The 21,494-nt window shown below is 45.1% G+C and overlaps 1 protein-coding gene across 17 annotated transcripts in view; it reads left to right on the forward strand.

The window, feature by feature from the left end:
- NRXN2 (neurexin 2) overlaps nucleotides 1–21,494 on the forward strand; it is a 1,344,669-nt gene that overhangs the window by 1,248,449 nt on the left and 74,726 nt on the right. The gene's annotated exons all lie outside the window — the stretch shown is intronic.

Genomic DNA, 21,494 nt, shown 5'->3' on the forward strand with positions numbered 1-21,494 from the left:
ACACAAATGAGGGGGAAAACTCTCTAAAATACATACAGGGTGCATGTCTCTATGTTTTCCTTCCGTCCTGTGCAAGAGTTCACTTTAACAACAAAACCTAAAGTTTTCTCTCTGTAAAAACCCTATATGAAGCTCCAGGAGATACCTTGGGCACTCAGACCCTGATATGGTAAAAACCATGAAGTTGTTAAAGTGGGACGGAACTCAGATTTCTACTTTATTTAAAACATTAAACATAGCATTAAACATAGCATGAAACTAATAGAAAAAATAGTTAAAAATGTTTTGAAGCTACTGGAAGGGTTAATACTCAAACCTGTACTTCACTCATAAGCTCATTGATAACATTGCTGTTGCCCTACTAAAATTATTAGATTGTGTTCATCTATACTAAGCTGTGTAACCAATGCAGACAATCTGCTGCTGTATCCAGAGAGAAGCACTGGAGAACTTTATCTAGTTTGTTTGCTTACTTATTACTTAATTACATGGCAATTTGATAATTAGTCTTGCAATCTTAACAATTAGTTCCTGTAAAGTAAATACAGTGGCTTGCAAAAGTATTCTGCCCCCTTTAGGTTTTCCACATTTTGTCACATTACTGCCACAAACATGAATCAATTTTATTGGAATTCCACATGAAAGACCAATACAAAGTGGTGTACGCGTGAGAAGTGGAACGAAAATCATACATTATTCCAAACATTTTTTACAAATCAATAACTGCAAAGTGGGGTGTGCGTAATTATTCAGCCCCCTGAGTCAATACTTTGTAGAACCACCTTTTGCTGCAATTACAGCTGCCAGTATTTTAGGGTATGTCTCTACCAGCTTTGCACATCTAGAGACTGAAATCCTTGCCCATTCTTCGTTACAAAACAGCTTCAGCTCAGTCAGATTAGATGGACAGCGTTTGTGAACAGCAGCTTTCAGATCTTGCCACAGATTCTCGATTGGATTTAGATCTGGACTTTGACTGGGCCATTCTAACACATGGATATGTTTTGTTTTAAACCATTCCATTGTTGACCTGGCTTTATCTTTAGGGTCGATGTCCTACTGGAAGGTGAACCTCCGCCCCAGTCTCAAGTCTTTTGCAGACTCTAAGAGGTTTTCTTCCAAGATTGCCCTGTATTTGGCTCCATCCATCTTCCCATCAACTTTGACCAGGTTCCCTGTGCCTGCTGAAGAGAAGCAACCCCAGAGCATGATTCTGCCACCACCATATTTGACAGTGGGGAAGGTGTGTTCTGAGGGATGTGCAGTGTTATTTTTCTGCCACACAAAGCGTTTTGCATTTTGGCCAAAAAGTACCATTTTGGTCTCATCCGACCAGAGCACCTTCTTCCACATGTTTGCTGTGCCCCCCCACATGGCTTGTGGCAAACTGCAAATGGGACTTCTTATGCTTTTCTGTTAGCAATGGCTTTCTTCTTGTCACTCTTCCATAAGAGCCAACTTTGTGCAGTGCGCAACTAATAGTTGTCCTATGGACAGATTCCCCCACCTGAACTGTAGATCTCTGCAGCTCGTCCAGAGTCACCATGGGCCTCTTGACTGCATTTCTGATCAGCGCTCAGCTTGTTTGGCCTGTAAATTTAAGTACACAGCCTTGTCTTGGTAGGTTTACAGTTGTGCCATACTCCTTCCATTTCTGAATGATCGCTTGAACAGTGCTCCGTGGGATGTTCAAGGCTTTGGAAATCATTTTGTACCCTAAGCCTGCTTTAAATTTCTCAATAACTGTATCTCTGACCTGTCTGGTGTGTTCCTTGGACTTCATGGTTTTGTTGCTCCCAATATTCTCTTAGACAACCTCTGAGGCTGTCACAGAGCAGCTGTATTTGTATTGACATTAGATTACACACAGGTGCACTCTATTTAGTCATTAGCACTCATCAGGCAATGTCTATGGGCAACTGACTGCACTCAGACCAAAGGGGGCTGAATAATTACGCACACCCCACTTTGCAGTTATTTATTTGTAAAAAAATGTTTGGAATCATGTATGATAATTTCGTTCCACTTCTCACGTGTACACCACTTTGTATTGGTCTTTCACGTGGAATTCCAATGAAATTGATTCATGTTTGTGGCAGTAATGTGTCAAAATGTGGAAAACTTCAAGGGGTCCAAATACTTTTGCAAGCCACTGTATGTGTTCAAATGACACTAGAGCAGTATTTTTATGTGTTCCATTTGTTTTTGTTTTTTAGTAACTAGCAAGTGAAAAAGTACTAAAAATTCAATAGAAAATATATTGCCAAATGTGTTGTTTTTGAGCACTTTATTTTCAAGAACTTTATTGCTTGCTGGGGCTAAGAAAGTCTTTTCTTTATAAGGTGAGAAAGAAATCTTCTGTGTGAAAACTCAGGAGAAAAGTTCATTGAATCAGGGTCTTGCAAAGCAAATCATAAGCAAAGAAAATGGCATTCTGGGAATAAACTCAATAACTCATATAACTAGAAGGGTAATTTTATTTACCACATGGTGGAATACTCCTTTAATACCTAGGTCATAAGGCCATAGCTATCTTCTGGAGATACTGCTTAGATAAATCAGTGTGATTATCTTTCCTATTTTTGCCATGTCCGTATCTATTATCTAACATCTCACTGTCTAGTTTATTTGCTGTATTGCGCTGGAATTTTCTTCCTCTGTAATAGCAGCATCTAAAATGTTTTGTTTTCTCCTGACGATCATGAGTTGGATCAGAAGTAATTTCATTATTGTCACAATTTGCCTCTTACTGAACCAGCTTCTGAGAAATGACTGCAGTTCATCTGTGGCCATTTTTATTTCTCCTGGGAGACTTGTATATTTCCTCTTCCAATGCCTTTTACTGCAGTATTTTCCATACAGGCTGTTTTGTCGCAGTAGAATAAGCTCTTAAAACTTTATGGTGAGCTTCTGTTTTATTTGTCGTCCTCATCTTACATGGAGAGCAGATACCAGCAGCCCACCCATTGTAGGTACGGTCTTCCTCTCCTGCATCTCATCATCTAATGCTTACAGAGGCACCATAACCACATATGGTAGAATGTAATACAGTTATGTTTAGCCTAAGCTATGTGGTTACACAGCCTTCTGCCTCAATGCAGTCTGGGAGACCAGGCCCCATATGCAATTAACATGTTAACCTGAGTTTTCTCCTAAGCGATATTTTTAAACATGTCAATAAGATGCCTTTTAAATCAACAGCAATCAAGACAATGCTCAAAATAATTTTAACAGTACTTTTTTCACCAACATTTTGGTACCTTTTCAATTGCAGAGTGCTAAAAAATTACTTTAAATAGAAGATGAAAAAATATCTCCCAGGAGAAAACTTAGAAGGAAAAAGTTAATTGCAGATGGGCCCATGTTTTCTCTTGAGTTTTCTCCTAGGTGATATTTTTTCATCTTCGGTTTGCAATAACTTTTCAGCACTTTACAATTGATAACGGACCAAAAAGTAAGGAAAAAGTACAATTAAAATTATTTTGAGTATTTTCTTGCTTGCTGGTGGTTAAAAAAGCATTTTATAGAGAAGTTTTAAAAAAATCACCTAGGAGAAAACTCAGGAGATAAAGTTAATTGCATATGGACCCAGGTCTCTTATTTAATTCACTTTTTCTCCTATGTTTTCTCCTAGGTGATATTTTCACTCTTTATTGATAAAATGCCTATTACACTATCAGCAAGGAAATAATTTAATAATAATCATGTTGACAACCCCTTTGTATCTATTTTTTGGTATTTTTTATTAAAAAAAAATATCTCCTAGAAGAAAATTTAGGAGAAAAAGTAAATTGAATAAGGGAGAGGTGTTGTTTCTGCTCACTTTGAAACCCGCAACAAACAATAATTCTGCAGTAATGCACCTTGCCAGCAGTGAAGCTGTCACTGCCTGTAGTAAATTTAAGACTGTAAATAAGGAAACATTTTACAATGGATCAACATTCTCTAAATCATTTATAAAAGAATATTGTAAAATATAATCAATTTTAGTAATTAAATTACATTTAGTTCCTCAGAAATATGGTCAATAATGTTATCATCTGACATCTATTAAAGCCTATTTTATTAATTCCATACTTGCAATCAATCATTAAATTAATATCCATTTAGATATTTTTGGGGAAAAAGGTTTCTCTTCCAGTTAAACTGAGACTCAAAGGAAAGCTGAAGGTACTAAAAAAAAACGTACCTGGAACTTCTGCCATCCCAATGCAGTTGCCCTGTGCCCGCGCCATCATTCACGATCCTTTGTTCCCCGACGTGGCTAAATTTCCGTATCGCTGACTTGTAAGTCGATGGCCACTGTGCCTGCACGTACCTCATTCCCGTCGCCTGGAACATCCTGCGCAGGCAGAGAAATCTCATACTGCGCATGCACAGAATGGGGACAGTGGCATGAGCATGAACAAGGGCGCGCGGTGCAGTGGTCGTCTACTTGTAGGTTGGTGATACAGAAACTTAGCCGCGGCGTGGGTACGGAGGATCGCTCAGTGACGTCGCAGGCACAGGGCAGCTGCAGGGGGCTGGCAGACTCCCAGGTAAGTGAAACTCTTTCTTTTTAAAGTACCTTCAGGTTTCCTTTAACAATGTTTCAAACTTGCTTGCTTCATATAAAACATCATCAGTCATCCCATGCTAATTCTACCGATCACCAATCATTCATTTGGATTAGTACAGGTTTTAAATTTTGAGTAATATTGGGGACATTCATTACTGTTCGAACAAGGAAAGCAAAAGTCCAGCACTATGTGGTTTTGAGTTACAGTGGTAACACCACAGCTGTATTCATTAACAGTAAATGGGAATGCACAAACCTGGTGGATAGCGTAACAGTGGGTGCAGGGCACTAGTTTACTTGAACGTCAAGTTCCACATTCATTACTGTGTTTTTATATAGACCCTGAACAAGCATGCAGATCAGATGTTTCTGACATTATTGTCAGATCTGACAAGATTATCTGCATGCTTGTTTCTGGTGTTATTCAGACACGGCTGCAGCCAAATAAATCAGCAGGACAGCCAGGCAAATGTTATTGTTTAAAATGAAATAAATATGTCCGCTTCCATAGGCAGTCTCACTACAGTTGTCCGTTAACTTTTTGTATATGTATATGGAGTTAAAGTGGAATTGAGCTGCTGCTCATAGACACTGACCAACAGTATAGACTTGCCATTAAGGCCTGGTTCATATTAGCATTAAAAAGTGGAACGGGAGTGGAACGTATAGTGTACAAATGGAACGTATGCGAACGGATCCAATGTTAACCAATGGAACCATTCACATTCGTCCGTTCGTACGGATCCGTTCCGTATGTTCCGCTGGACAGACTGCAAATTTGCTGCAGTACCAAATTTTCTGGACCGCTGAGCTTAGCGGAACGGAAACAGAAGAAAAAGCCCTGCATTGGGGGCAATGGGGTATGGAACGTTTCTCCACACTAGTGAAGAAACGGACCGTTCAGAGGGCATCTCCGGGGGGGGGGGGGCATGGATGTGGGGATGCGAACCTGGTTGGGTGGGTGAGGGAGGGTGATGCAGCCGGGTGGATGGGTAAGGGTTAAAACATTAGAATAAATTAGTACGGGATATCAACTTACATATTCCTCTCTCCGTCTCACCTTACAAATATGCCAAACTTTACACCAAAAAGATCTAAGGGAGCCAGAACCTATTCCTAATATTGGTCAATTTATTGCATATATCCAGTATCAAAAAACACACAACAGTGAACAAGACGCACACAAAAACCCCCCATAAAATCAACTACGTTTCATCAGCGGTATGTAGCCAGGCTAAGCAAAAAATAGTGAGTCTCTGGAGTGCACTCCTATCAAAAAAGTCACGTCTGAGGAAGTCCATTGGACGAAACGCGTCACGTGTTTGTGACGTCCGTACGTGGGCGGAGTCGGTCCCCCGTGCCTCCATGCTCTTCCTCTCGCCTTACATACCGCCGTCTCCTGCAACATCTCGGAGAGTTATCGGACGCCAGAGCCATCACGCTTAAACCAAACCAGATGGACAGAAGTATCTACCGGCTTGGATGTATCCGGTCGTGAGTTATGAGCTGATGCTTGAATTTAAATAACATAATGCAACTGCAAATCTGCCCATGTCAGCGTTGATGTATGTTGATATCCAAGTGCTCTGCGGTGTTTGGCTTGAGAGGTTTGACATAGGATGTCAGTGTCAGTAATGAGCATGTATATGTTTACAATACATAGAGGCGTGCAATAAGCACACGGGGTTGATCCACGGTGGCCACCGTTCTGGATGTCACAATTATCAACGAGTATTGAAGCCTGGGCCTGAAGATTATTAGGATTGCAATCAATAATATTTGTGAATCTTTTTTGATAGGAGTGCACTCCAGAGACTCACTATTTTTTGCTTAGCCTGGCTACATACCGCTGATGAAACGTAGTTGATTTTATGGGGGGTTTTGTGTGCGTCTTGTTCACTGTTGTGTGTTTTTTTATACTGGATATATGCAATAAATTGACCAATATTAGGAATAGGTTCTGGCTCCCTTAGATCTTTTTGGTGTAAAGGGTTAAAACATACTGAATGGTCTATTGAAGCCGGCGGTAGAGAGGGTTTCAGGCACCCGTCGTCTTCCGCGTCATGTGACTAGTCACATGATGCGTCGTGTAGTCACATGATGCGGAAGAAGACGGAAAGCCTGAAACCCTCTCTACCGCCGGCTTCAATAGACCATTCGGTATGTGTTAACCCTTGCTCACCCATTCGCCTGGCTGCTGCACCCTCCTTCTCCCACCTGGCTGCTGCCCCCTCCCTCACCTGGCACATGGAGTGAAAATCGTTTCGATCGATCGGTGATCAGATCCGTTTTCACAGATCAGTTTGCCAGTGTGCACCAAGCCATCCGGATTCGGTGAAGCGTAGACCATATCCGCTGTACCGGATCCATTTGACTTGATCCGTTGGCTTAATGCAATATGAACCGGGCCTAAATCAGTTGTCCATGTGCCATTGTGAGGCCAGCATATCTTGCACATGCAGAAGGGCAGGCAGGCTTCATAATGATATCATCATGAGGTCATCTGAGAAAGGGGCAGGGTATCTGACTCTTGCCACATCTGCTGACCCTCTACACCAATGCAGGGCCCATGAATGTTGGAAAGTGGCAAGTGAGAGCACAGTCACATGTGGGAAGGAGCAGGGCCAAATTTACTCATCATATACACCTAAAAAGTCCATGTAAGCCTGACATTTTAAATAAAATGTTATTCTCTGCACACAGAATTGACCTAGCCCCCAAAATATAGTGCATTACAAACAGTGCGCATTCAAACCTATTTTGCAGCATCAATATAAAAAAGTCATAAACTTTCTCCACTATATCAAATCCTAAATAAAAAAGTTTTCGGTGGAGCTCTACTTTAACTTCAAAAGCAGGGTTTTCTAAAGGGGCCCATACACCTAACGATTTTCCCACCGATATACAGCAGATTCGGTCACTGTGAAAACGTGCATGCTGACAGAACGATCGATTTCCATCCGAAATCAATCGTTCCCGTCGATTTCTGTCGATCCGTCCATGCGGAAGATTTTGCTTGATCACTGACGGGTCAGGAGTGCATCGATAGCGGCGTTCGAATGCCCGACAACCGACGCAATACAGCGGCAATACATTACCTGCTCCGCCGGCGCGAGTCCCCGCTCTCTCCGCTGTCCTCTTCTCCGCGCTGGGTTCCGGGTTCCGGCAGGCTTCACTGAACTTCCTGACCCGGCAGGAAGTTTAAACAGTAGAGTGCCCTCTACTGTTTAAACTTCCCCCGGACAGGAAGTTCAGTGAAGCCTGCCGGACTCAGAGCCGAGCGCTGAGACAGCGGAGAGAGCGGGGGAGACGCACCAGCCGGATCAGGTAATTTATGCAGGGGGGGGCAGCAGCGGCAGCTTCACAGATTGTGATCGGTTTCATGCTGAAATTGATTCACAATCTGTTTGCAGTAAAGCAGTGGCGTACCTAGGGTATTTGGCACCCGGTGCTGGTTATCCACAGTCACCCCCCCCCCCCCCCCCCCCGGGCTGTGGAGTCGGTACAAAAATCTTCCGACTCCTCAGTTTATGAAACCACGACTCCAACTCCGACTCCGGGTACCCAAAATAGCTTCAACTCCGACTCCTTAGTCTTAATACTTAACAGGGCTGTGGATTTTGTACCAAAATCACCCGACTCCTCAGTTTATGAAATCAACGACTCCAACTCCAGGTGCCCAAAATTGCCCAGACTCCGACTCTTCGACTCAGACTCCACAGCCCTGCCCCCCCGTAATTGGGGCTACGTTGCGCAAAAAATGTGTGTGGTCATATACCAAAATGTGGGTGTGGTCACGGGTGGAGACTAGTTTACATGAACTTAGCAATGGTGGGACATTAGATTAGGACAGTGGTGGCGAAAAGTCACTTATCTATCGCAAAGTGCCAACAGCAATTTAAACTAAATACAAACATTTTAACTCATACATGAACATTATGGAAAATCCAAGTTGAAAAAAAACTGTGAAGATAAACAATTTCATCCATCCTACTCCTGAAAAATGTATTTTTTTTTTTTTTTTTAAAACCCCCCCAGTTTTATTTTCTGTTTTAAAAAGCTAAAAAAAAAAAAAAAAAAGTAGGTTTAAAGGAGTTATCCGGGCAGTTTTAATAAAATGAACGCCCCAAGCTCCCAGGACCTCCCTCGCCGCATCTCTGCTCTCAGCCGTTCGCCGGAGGCTAAGAACTACTACCACCTGCGCAGTCCGCTCCGGCCCACGTGGCGGTGATTGACAGCGCCGATCGCGCAGGCGCAGTACAGAGCAACCTCCAGGTCGCTCTGACATCATCGCCGGGGACCGGGTCGGAGCTCCGGCGAACGGCTGAGAGCAGAGATGCGGCGAGGGAGGTCCTGGGAGCTTGGGGCTGGAGGAAGCCCCCGGTTAATTTTATTAAAACTGCCCGGATAACTCCTTTAGGGCTGGAACCCACAGGAGCGCTTTTGGCAGCACTGCGATACGCTAGCAGTTTGCCAAAACGCTGGGCTAATGTTAATGGATGGGGCAACTTCCACAGGAGCGTTTGCGTTTCTCAGAAACGCAAACGCAGGACATGCAGCATTTTGGGAGCGTTAGCGCTTCAATGTAAAGTATTGAAACGCTAGCAGAAACGCTCAGCAAAACCTAAACTGAGCGGTTTTGCTAGCGTTTTGCGGTTAAGCACACTGTAACAAAATGAAAAATAATTCACAGGACCAATCAGGATAAAAACGCAAAACGCAAAACGCTAGGCACCCGCTGGGGAAAAAAATACAATGTTGCAAAACACGACCAAAAACGCGCATGAATCCGCTTGCAAACCGCTCAGACAAAACGCTAGCGGTTGCGTTTTGCGTTTGCGGTTTTCAGTGGGTTCCAGGCCTCAATGCTATTGTCTCATATGAGGTTGATTCCGCTTTTCCCATAGTCTCGCAGTTAGCAATCATGAGGCCCCCAACAAGACAAATTCAGCAATCTTGAGGCCCCCAACAAATCATGAGGCCCCCAACAAGACAAATTCAGCAATCTTGAGGCCCCCAACAAGTCAAATTCAGCAATCATGAGGCCCCCAATAAATTATGAGTCCCCCAACAAGACAAATTCAGCAATCATGAGGCCCCCAGCAAGACAAATTCAGCAATCTTGAGGCCCACAACAAATCATGAGGCCCCCAAAAAGACAAATCCAGTAACCATGAGGCCACCAACAAGACAAATTCAGCAGTCATGAGGCACATAAATAGACAGCATTTCAAATAAATAGGCAAAATGCCCCATTAATATGGTAGACACCTCTCACCTGGCTTCTGAATTCTCCTCTACTGGCTGCTGTGCCTGGCTGGCAATACTATTTTTGTCTGGATTGGCGATGATGTGTGAGCTGAAAGGCCTGGCAGTGATGCTGTGGCCTGACTGGCGGTGATGCTGTGGCTGGGCTGGCTGGCGGTGATGCTGTGGCTGGACTGGCTGGTTGAAGTAAATGCTGGCCTGACTGGTGGTGATGCTGTGGCCTTTTTGCCAGTGATTCTGGGCTGGTTGGCTGGTGGTTATGTTGGGCTGGCTGGCCTAGATAGTTTAGGTAGTGAGAGGTGCCCCACAGTTTAGGTAGTGCCAGGAGCCCCCCAGTTTAAGTAGTTACAGGAGCCCCCCAGCTCAATTAGTGACTGGAGCCCCCCAGTTCAGTTAGTGACAGGTACCCCCCAGTTTAGGTAGTGACAGGTACCCCCCAGTTTAGGTAGTGACAGGTGCCCCCCAGTTCAGCTAGTGACAGGTGCCCCCCAGTTCAGCTAGTGACAGGTGCCCCCCAGTTTAGCTAGTGACTGGTGCCCCCCAGTTTAGCTAGTGACTGGTGCCCCCCAGTTCAGCTAGTGACTGGTGCCCCCCAGTTTGTGTAGTGACATGAACCCCCAGTTTAGATAGTGACAGGAACAGGAAAAGTTGTGACTGGGCACACCATCTTAGGTAGGGTGCTTGGTATTGTGGTATAGGCAAACCACCAAAGTATAAGTCCAGAATTCAAATATACCAGCACTCCAGCTTTCTCAAAGAATCACGCTCTTTTATTGAGCTAACATATCCACAGAAATGACCGACAATTGTTTCGGGGCCTCGCAGGGTCCCCCTTTCTCAAGGCGTGTGTGGTTACTAATATCAATAAAAGAGCGTGATTCTTTGAGAAAGCTGGAGTGCTGGTATATTTGAATTCTAGATAGTGACAGGGACCCCCAGTTTAGATAGCGACAGCGACCCCCCAGGTTAGACAGCGACCCCCCCCAGGTTAGACAGCGACCCCCCCCCCAGGTTAGACAGCGACCCCCCCCAGGTTAGACAGCGACCCCCCCAGGTTAGACAGCGACCCCCCCAGGTTAGACAGCGACCCCCCCAGGTTAGACAGCGACCCCCCCAGGTTAGACAGTGACAGGGACCCCCCAGGTTAGATAGTGACAGGGACCCCCCAGGTTACATAGTGACAGTGACCCCCAGGTTAGATTGTGACAGTGACCCCCAGGTTAGATAGTGACAGTGACCCCCAGGTTAGATAGTGACAGCGACCCCCAGGTTAGATAGTGACAGCGACCCCCAGGTTAGATAGTGACAGGAAACCCCAGGTTAGGTAGTGACAGCGACCCCCCAGGTTAGATAGTGACAGCGACCCCCAGGTTAGATAGTGACAGGGACCCCCCAGGTTAGATAGTGACAGCGACCCCCAGTTAGATAGTGACAGGGATCCCCCAGGTTAGATAGTGACAGCGACCCCCAGGTTAGATAGTGACAGCGACCCCCCCAGGTTAGATAGTGACAGGGACCCCCCCAGGTTAGATAGTGACAGGGACCCCCCAGGTTAGATAGTGACAGCGACCCCCGGTTAGATAGTGACAGGGACCCCCAGGTTAGATAGTGACAGCGACCCCCGGTTAGATAGTGACAGGGACCCCCCAGGTTAGATAGTGACAGCGACCCCCCAGGTTAGATAGTGACAGGGACCCCCCAGGTTAGTGACAGCGACCCCCAGGTTAGATAGTGACAGGGACCCCCCAGGTTAGATAGTGACAGGGACCCCCCAGGTTAGATAGTGACAGGGACCCCCCAGGTTAGATAGTGACAGCGACCCCCAGTTAGATAGTGACAGGGACCCCCAGGTTAGTGACAGCGACCCCAGGTTAGATAGTGACAGGGACCCCCCAGGTTAGATAGTGACAGCGACCCCCCAGGTTAGTGACAGCAACCCCCGGTTAGGCAGTGACAGGGACCCCCCAGGTTAGGCAGTGACAGGGACCCCCCAGGTTAGGCAGTGACAGGGACCCCCCAGGTTAGGCAGTGACAGGGACCCCCCAGGTTAGTGACAGCGACCCCCAGGTTAGTGACAGCGACCCCCGTTTAGATAGTGACAGGGACCCCCCAGGTTAGATAGTGACAGCGACCCCCCAGGTTAGATAGTGACAGCGACCCCCCAGGTTAGATAGTGACAGCGACCCCCCAGGTTAGATAGTGACAGGGACCCCCCAGGTTAGATAGTGACAGCGACCCCCCAGGTTAGATAGTGACAGCGACCCCCCAGGTTAGATAGTGACAGCGACCCCCCAGGTTAGATAGTGACAGCGACGGCAACCCCCCAGGTTAGATAGTGACAGCGACCCCCAGGTTAGTTAGTGACAGCGACCCCCCAGGTTAGATAGTGACAGGGACCCCCCAGGTTAGATAGTGACAGCGACCCCCCAGGTTAGATAGTGACAGCGACCCCCAGGTTAGTTAGTGACAGCGACCCCCAGTTAGATAGTGACAGGGACCCCCCAGGTTAGATAGTGACAGCGACCCCCAGGTTAGTTAGTGACTGCGACCCCCGGTTAGATAGTGACAGGGACCCCCCCAGGTTAGATAGTGACAGCGACCCCCAGGTTAGATAGTGACAGCGACCCCCAGGTTAGATAGTGACAGTGACCCCCAGGTTAGTTAGTGACTGGGACCCCCCCAGGTTAGATAGTGACAGGGACCCCCCCAGGTTAGATAGTGACAGGGACCCCCCCAGGTTAGATAGTGACAGCGACCCCCAGGTTAGTGACAGGGACCCCCCAGGTTAGATAGTGACAGGGACACCCCAGGTTAGATAGTGACAGGGACCCCCCACTACCCCAGGTAAGATAGTGACAGCGACCCCCAGTTAGTGACAGGGACCCCCTAGGTTAGATAGTAATAGGGATCCCCCCCAGGTTAGATAGTGACAGGTGCCCTTCACTCGTTGTGCAAATTTGGGATTTTACACCCCCCGTGGCCGTCCCCGCTGACAACCTACCTACCCCCCCCCCCCCCCTCACCTCACCTCACAGGCCTTCCCCGGTGACAGGCAGGAGCAGCCCAGCTTCAGACCTCAGTATCAGCCGGCGACCAGTATGCGGGCGCACCGAACTCAGTAAACACCACGCCGTATATGCGGAAGTGATGTCACTTCCGCATATCAGTGCGGTGTCCGCTGGGTCCTAGCGCCCGCATACTGGTCGCCGGCTGGTCGGAGGTCTGAAGCTGGGCTGCTCCTGAGTCCTGCCTGTCACCGGGGATTCGGGAAGGCCCCGGGGGGGGGGGACGACACACATAGGTTGTCAGCGGGGACGGCCACGGGGGGGGGGTGTAAAATCCCAAATTTGCACAACATGTGCACTGACTGCAGCGGCAGGGGCGGCAACACAGGACTCCCGGTGTCACCCCCTAAGCATCAAGACACCCGGTGCGGGCCGCCCCTGCCGCTTGACGGTAGGAACGCCACTGCAGTAAAGGTAGCCATACGATCCCTCTCTGATCAGATTCGATCACAGAGGGCTCTATCTGTTGTTCGATCTGATGGCATTAGAGAATAAATACTATTCTGTTAACTGAAAAACAAAGTGTAATCAAACTAAATAAACTGACACGTTGAAAGCTAAAAAACAAATAGTACTTAAAGGACTACCAAGGTAACAATAAACTGATGATGATAAACAATAGTATTTACCCTCCCTCGCCTAAAAATGACCTTTTTAGATATCCTAGTTTTATTTTATATTTCAATCTACGTTTTAATTGTTTACTGTTTCATTGTCTCTGCTCAGGCTAGGAGCACACTAGGCAGAATCGCTAGCATTGCAAAAAAAGCACACATAATGAAAGTCTGTGGGCTGCATAAAAAAACGCATACATCTGCGTTTTACTTTTTTTTGTAAATGCACAACTTATAAACATATTTTTTATTAAATAAACATGATACTGTATTTTAATTCATTGATAAAGGAAAATTGCAAAACGCAAAAAACGTAGAAACACATAATGCAGAAAATGCATGGTTTTCTGCACTGCATAATGTGCTCCTAGCCTCAGTGACACATTCATTGAAGTATGCCAAAGCTAAAATCTATGAACTATTGACCCTTTGTATCTATTTCCTGCTCAGAAGCCATTTTCTACTAGGAAAGTGTTTTATGGTTGTAATTCCTTATCTGTAAGGGTTACACCATTGTCTAATCAGGTCCCGACCAGATCCCGACTTGACAACAACTGTCACTTGCATGCCTGATGTTTAACTCTTTCAGACAGAGAAAGAATAAGGCTACTTACACACCAAGACGTTGCGTTTTAGGGGACGTTAAGGTCGCATAATGTGCCCCTAACCCAACGCATGGTGGTGTTAAAGTTGGACGTCAGATTGAGCTGCCTTATGCAGCTCTCAAAGCAGCCGCTCCAGGTTAGTCATAGGAAGTCCGGATCTTTTTAAAGATTCTGATCATTTAAATCGGATCATTGAAAAGATCCGGATCTTTGAACCGAATCATTTGAATCATTTTACTAGGGAAGCAGACTGGGTGAAATGACTAGCAGGACAGGACTTTCCCTGCACTGTACATTCTGTATCTTTCTGTTTCTTCCAGACAGACATCCACTGTGAACGAATCTTTCATTGTGATGATCCAGATGATTCGACTCATAAAAAAGATCCGGATCAAATGAACGATTCGTTCATGATCCGGACAACACTACAGTCCCACCACGAGTCTCTGCTGTGCAGTGAATATTAATTAGCCATGTGGCTGGCCACAGAGGAGGGGAGACCTCCTCCTCCAACATTACTGAGCATGTGCAAACAGTCTAACGTGGCTTAGCCCAGTATAACGTACAGCATGCAGCACTTTGTTTTTCAACGTGCTGCGTTACAATGTAACGCAACGTGTTATTGTGAACAGCAACATTGATTTTACAGTGCTGTGAGTTAGGCTTAGTTACTGGCTGCTGTAATGTGGGACTTTAACGTCCCACTGTGAAACCAGCTTAAAAAGTAACACAGCATAGTTATCTGTGTGCTTGGCACTCTACATCCACTTGTTTATCTCAACATGTCCTCTCGGTATTTCTTTAATACATCAATGACATCTTTAAGTGCTAATTATATTGACCTTCAGAATTGATTTTACACTAAGGCTTTATCTTCACTGCCTAACTTCCAATTGTTGTTCTTTTCTGCTGATTATCAGCTCTAGGGTCATTGAATGGCCCTTGTGTGTCACGGCACATGGCCTTCCTGCACGCATGCATTAAGATGTCATTTTCATGCATGACACATGGGTAAGGAGCAATGCTCATTGTGTACTTCTGCCTGCTTTAATCAGTACTCACACTTATGAGGGTCTGCTATTTTTATCACATAATTATACCTGCATTGTTTTGTGTTTCTATTGTTTGCTTCCACAGAGCCATGTTGTGTATCTAACACCCTTCTCTGTATATATACTAGACATGAAGTCCATTATATAACAGGTGGTAGAGAACTGCCTCTGAGGATGCGCCATCTCGGTCATGTGCCCACAACCCCGTGTGTAGGCCTGTCCGCAGCCCAGCGCCCATCCATGCCCGGTGCCCGGCGCTCCACTGGGAGGATCGAGTTAGCCGAGCACTTACTGAGAGCATTGCTCTCCACTCAATCCATCACTATATGACATAACTCATGCGCCAAACTGTCGTCCCTCTTCTGCAACAGTAATTGTGCGTATGTAAGCACCTTAAGAGACACTATCAGATGAGATACAGACAGTCAGGAGCTGGCACATCCGAAGTAATTCTTTATTGGTTCCATAGAATAGCAAATGGCCAACGTTTCATAGCCCCTTTAACAAGGCAAATTTTGGCCTTTAGCTGAACACACATCACCCCATGCGAGTGTATAGAGGAGCCTGACTCCCACTTGTCCCACAGGAGACTCTGAAAAAGTGGCTAACAGATTGTTGCCTGTGAGCAAATCTTGCCTTGATAAAGGGGCCCTATGTGGCTCTGAAACGTTGGCCATTTGCTTTTTTTAGGGAAACAATAGAATATTTCTTTGTATGTGCCAGCTCCTGACTGTATTGCATAGTACATCGAGGGCGTCCTCTCTCTAACCCTGCTGATGTACTCCCTTTCAGACATACTGGGTTTGATCCATTAGTGAGACATTTTCTCAATCCTGCTACTATCAGATGAGAGACAGACAAGTCACAAGGGCATTGTGCTCGCTGGACTAACTTTGAAATGCACCACAGCTCCACCCCCCCACAGAGAACAATACATGCTGTTTGGTTATAGCCAAGTAACGTCGGTATAGCGGTTGTTCCCAGCAGTGTCACGGTAACAACTGAACCACAGTTATTGCCAAAACTGTAAAGGTTTGTTCACACAATATCAGCGTTTGCTGATAAGCGCTTGTGTAATGATTTCCTTTGACAGCATTCACATGTAAGCATTTAGATTTTATTGAAATCGCAAATGTGCTACATGTGGCATTTTCTGAGCGCTTTGGCTCAATGGAAGGTATAGGGAAATCGCAAAGCGCTTTGTATAGCAATTTCCTGAGCGCTTTTATGAATAAATACATTGTATTTATTCATTTCCGGATTAAAGAGTTCACTTCCTGACTGATGTCAGGAAGTGAAAAAAAAATCATCACTGAGCAAAAGCGCTTAAGAAAGAGCTTAGAAAAGCACTTTTCTAAGTGCAAATTGCAGGGGAAAGCTCTTTAACTACCTGAAGACCGCTCCACACCCATGGGCGTGGTCGCGGCAGCAGCCCCAGGACTGCCTAACGCCAATTGGCGTCAAGTCCTGGGGCCGCATTTTGCAGGACATCGCATGCAGGCTGCGCGCGCATCTCCTGCTCGGGGGGGGGGCGGAGCTCCGCCCCACCTTCAGTCTCAGAGCAGCGATCTGTGAGACAGTGAAACCGCCGTCTTTACAGTTAGTACAGCGCTGCAATCAGCAGCAGCGCTGTACTGGGGTCAGCCGAGTGCCAGCTTGGCCTTAAAGGAGAACTGTAGTGAGAGGTATACGGAGGCTGCCATATTTATTTCCTTTTAAGCAATAATAGTTGCCTGGCAGCCCTGCTGATCTATTTGGTTGAAGTAGTGGCTGAATCACACCAGAAACAAGCATGCAGCTAATCTTGTCATATCTGTCAAAATTGTCAGAAAAACCAGATCTGCTGCATGCTTGTTCAGGGTCTATGGCTGAAAGTATTAGAGGCAGAGGATGAGCAGGATAGCCAGGTAACTGGTATAGCTTAAATGGAAATAAATATGGCAGCCTCCATACACCTCTCTCTACAGTTCTCCTTTAAAGCTGCAGTGGCCAATTAACAATAAAAAGGCCTGGTCTTCAGGGGGGTTTAACACTGCGGTCCTCAAGTGGTTAAAAATCCCAGTATAAATCGCTCAGTGCATGCAATAGCGCTGGCGATTTATAATGTGAACAAAACCTAAGAGTGTACATACCTTTATTTGAATTGACTCTATTTGCTTTCCCCCCCGCCTGTGTAACTGGAACATAATTGCAGAGATACAGGAAAGGGTGAAAGGAGGATGTTGGATACATGAAGACATCCTGCAGTTCAGGTTACAGAGCCTGAGGGGACGTGTTGCTTTATTATTTTCCTAAGAAAAGACATGATTATGCTTGTAGTAGTGGTTGTTGTTGTGGGTCACTTCTGAATGACAACATTTTACAATGCTCCAGGGATATTGCGCTGCTTAGCCAGCATGTTTTCACTCATTACATAGTTTTATCACACGCTCACAAAGTTAAAAGATACATTTTTCTCGTATTATAACTGTTACTTCTCAGAAATATCGACAGAAATATGGTCCTGTCAATACTAATTATTGTCTTTAAAGCGGCCCTGAACGTAGAACTTCCTCTCTGCTCTAAATGATAAGCAGCAGCTTAATAACATTTAAAGAAAAACATATTTACTACAGCTGGTACAAATCCTGCAATAAATCTGCAGTAAGTCTACCTCCTGCTTTCATGGAAGCAGACCTATTGTTAACATCCAGTGTTTAAAAATGAGTTGCTCTGGTAGGCCTAGTGCACACCAGAGCGGTTCTGCTGCGGTTTGCGATCCGCTTGCGGGTGCGGATCTGCTTGGGTAATGTATTTCAATGGGCTGGTGCACACCAGAGCGGGAGGCGTTTTGCAGAAACGCATACTCCCGGGCTGCTGCAGATTTTGGATTGCAGATGCGTTTCTGCCTCAATGTTAAGTATGGGAAAAACGCAAACCGCTCTGAAAAACGGCACTTCAGAGTGGTTTGCCAGGCGTTTTTTGTTACAGTAGCTGTTTAGTAACAGCTTTACTGTAACAATACATGAAATCTACTACACCAAAACCGCTACACAAAACCGCAAAACGCTAGCTGAAACGCTGCAGAAAAAGAAGAAAAAGCGTTTCAAAATCTGCTAGCGTTTTGCGGATCTGCTTGCGGTTTTTGGTGTGCACCAGCCCGTAGAGGAGATTCCTGAGCTGACACAACTGAGAGATCAAATTACAGTCACAGATGAGGGGGAATTAGATAGACTAATCTCTCTAATTACCTACAGGGGTGTATTTCTCTGTTTTCTTTCTGTCCTATGCAAGAGTTCTGGTCCACTTTAAATGGGATGTATAGTTCAGGCAAACCAAAGTAAAATATTTTCCCATATCATGTAAAACTCTGGTAAACATTTACAGAGGCTAATTTATCACATTGGTTAGATGTTTTGTCTACTCAAATGTCTAATTAAGCAAAAACAAATTGCACAGCTTATGGCTAGCTTAACGGTCAATTCACACTAGGTTTCCTCTTAGACCATTTCCTGGAACAGACAGCAGGAGATCAAAAGACAAGCAGAAATGACCCTTGCTTTCCTATGAAGCAATTCATAAAGTTTATATCTGTATTTGTCTGTTGCATTACCAAAAAAGACAATATTATAATAATCCAAACATTTGTATAGCGCAAAGTGCTCAAGAGCTGCACACACTGGGACGCACTCAGGAGGCCACCTTGCAGTGTTAGGCCCCGTTCATATTACCCAACGCAGATGGCCATCTGCGTTTGTATGCATTGTGTGTCTGATACCCATTCACTGTAGTAGAAAGAATGCCTGCAGCATGCGTTCACGGACCACACTGGTCCAGAGCACATGCAATGTGAACATCAGACAGTGCAGTCTATACACTTGTAAGAGCTGTACGGACAAGGGATGTGTTATCAATCATCCAACGAAGGCCATGCCTCCGTACAGCAGTGTCACTGCTATAGACCATTGGAACAGGTACAGAGTATCCATACTGGTTGGATACTCTACTCATCCGCTTGTATCAGTCAAAGTGTGAACCACGCTTAACTTGACCAATATCTGCAGTCTTTGGTTGGCTCACTTTCTTTCCTTCCCTGGAAATTTGCATGTTAGAATTGGTTAATAATAATAATAATAATAATAATAATCCGAACATTTGTATAGCGCTTTTCTCCTTTCGGACTCAAAGCGCTCAAGAGCTGCAGCCACTGCCATCGCTAGTAATAAGGAACTTGTTTACACTACAGAGTGATTACGCATTCACACCTGCTGGCACTGTGATTGTATTAGAGTAATGGGGAAGATGTGATCAGATAGACAGGAGTTATCATGCTCTTCAAACCCCTATCTATATTCGATACTGGCATAAGTGACAGAACCATTTGCTTACAGGACGGCAAAATGGCAACTGGCAAAAGAGGCAGCTGCTGGCCTGCCCCCCCCCCCCATTCTTTTCAGTGAATTACCCATCCTAGTTACTAAGCGACCTGAATGTAGGGAAATGGGTTGGGGTTGGTGTATCAGGAATTAAGAACCTTCAGTTCAAACCACATGCTTACGGCAAACCATAGTCCGAGTTATTTTCATGTGCTTCTCCACATACTAGTGCAAATGACCTTGTATGGGATTGCCTGTAGGAATGGTCAATGAGATGCAAATAATTGATGCAGGATTATGCAAATTGTGTATACAAATGTATGCAGCTTGAAAACGGGCTAATGGAAGCCTGCCCGGGTGGAATTTGATTGGTGTATTTTCAAGCTGCATACATTTTTCATACCCAATTTACCTAATCCTGCATCATCTCGGAATGATTTGCATCCCATCGACCATCCCTAGTTGCCAGGCAATTACAGGTATTTCCATTTTTATCTTACCGTAATTTAATCACTTCCTTTTTGACTTAAGTGCTTAAGTGTTTGCTTTAACAACAGGGAGTGACTGGGGGGGTCTGGGGAACTGTTCCATTTGTACTTTTCTATGCACATGTCTTTATAAATCATGCTGTAGTATAAATCATATACCATGGTATGGGCATGTGTGAAACTACAGTATGTATGAAGAAGGAAAAACTGAAGTAGCTCGATGATTGTGCAAAAAACAGCCGCAAACCTTTAATTTACTGCTTCTATGTGACAAGTGACAAAGGAACCTCTGCAATGAGGGACTACCGCAATGTCGGAGAAGAATGTGTTAGCACAGCTGTGTCACAGAATTCACCTGGGCTTATGTTGGATACCTAACAAGCAAGCTGCCAGATTATATTAGCAGCATTGGGTAACTCTTAGTTCAGTTCAGATTAAGTAGGGCTGGAATAAGCAAATCACCTAACCTCCCTGGCATTATGATTATTTCTGGATTTTAGGGTGTACAAGTGGTGCAATATTTTCACATGCTTTTAGACCCTTAAACATCATACCGATAGATAGATCTGCGGCAGCCCTGCACACTACACTCCTCAAATGGATCCAGCTCGGGGTTACCGCTCTGAGCTGCGGATTTCCAGCCCGAGCCTGACTCGGGATCACTGCTAAGGAGGTCAACAACCTCCACTCACTCTAATGACAGTCCATAGTGCCTTGTGACATGTCTATTTCATATTCAGCCAACCATCACTGGTACAGATACATACAAGTGGATTATGTGCAGCCTGACCTAATTTTGTAACTTTGTTTTATTAGTAGCACCCACCCCATGTCAAACCTTACAGTAGCTCAGATAGGACAATTATTCTCCTTAAGACCTGGTTCATACTGCAAGAGCTTTTTTACCGCTAGGGCTTCGAAGAGCTCTTGCTAATGTAATGCTATGGGTGATTTTTATAAAATCACATCGCTCAAGTGATAACAAACTCATAGCATTACAATAGTAACAGCTGTTCAAATCACAGGCGCTTAGAAAAAGCTCTTGCAGACAGTTCGAATCAGCCCTAAAGGGCACTTCCATTTCCCTAGCCACTGGCAAACTCTGCCAAGGGCACATTCACATCATGCATGCTGTCTAGTATTTTGCCTAATGTGCATATAGTGTTCTATCTGCTGGGACATCGAAAAGACTTTAGACTGCCTTTTTAACGTTCACACCAAAGCACCCCATTGCAACGCTTTACCACAGAGCTGTACACAGTGGTTTTGAAGTCACCACTGCAACGGATATCAAAGTACTAGGCTTACTAGTAATTGGCAGCGTATCCTTCAGCCACTTTATGATGCAAACAAGCCCAATTTCTAGCGAAAAATTGTTCCAGCGATCAGATAATTATGATCAGAAGTGAAATATTGTAATGCATCGTTCACTACACCATCAGTGAACCACTCTTTGCTTCCTATCTATCACAGCCAACAAGATAATCCA

The sequence above is a fragment of the Hyperolius riggenbachi genome, chromosome 11, assembly GCF_040937935.1.
Source record: "Hyperolius riggenbachi isolate aHypRig1 chromosome 11, aHypRig1.pri, whole genome shotgun sequence".
NCBI classification, from domain to species: domain Eukaryota; kingdom Metazoa; phylum Chordata; class Amphibia; order Anura; family Hyperoliidae; genus Hyperolius; species Hyperolius riggenbachi.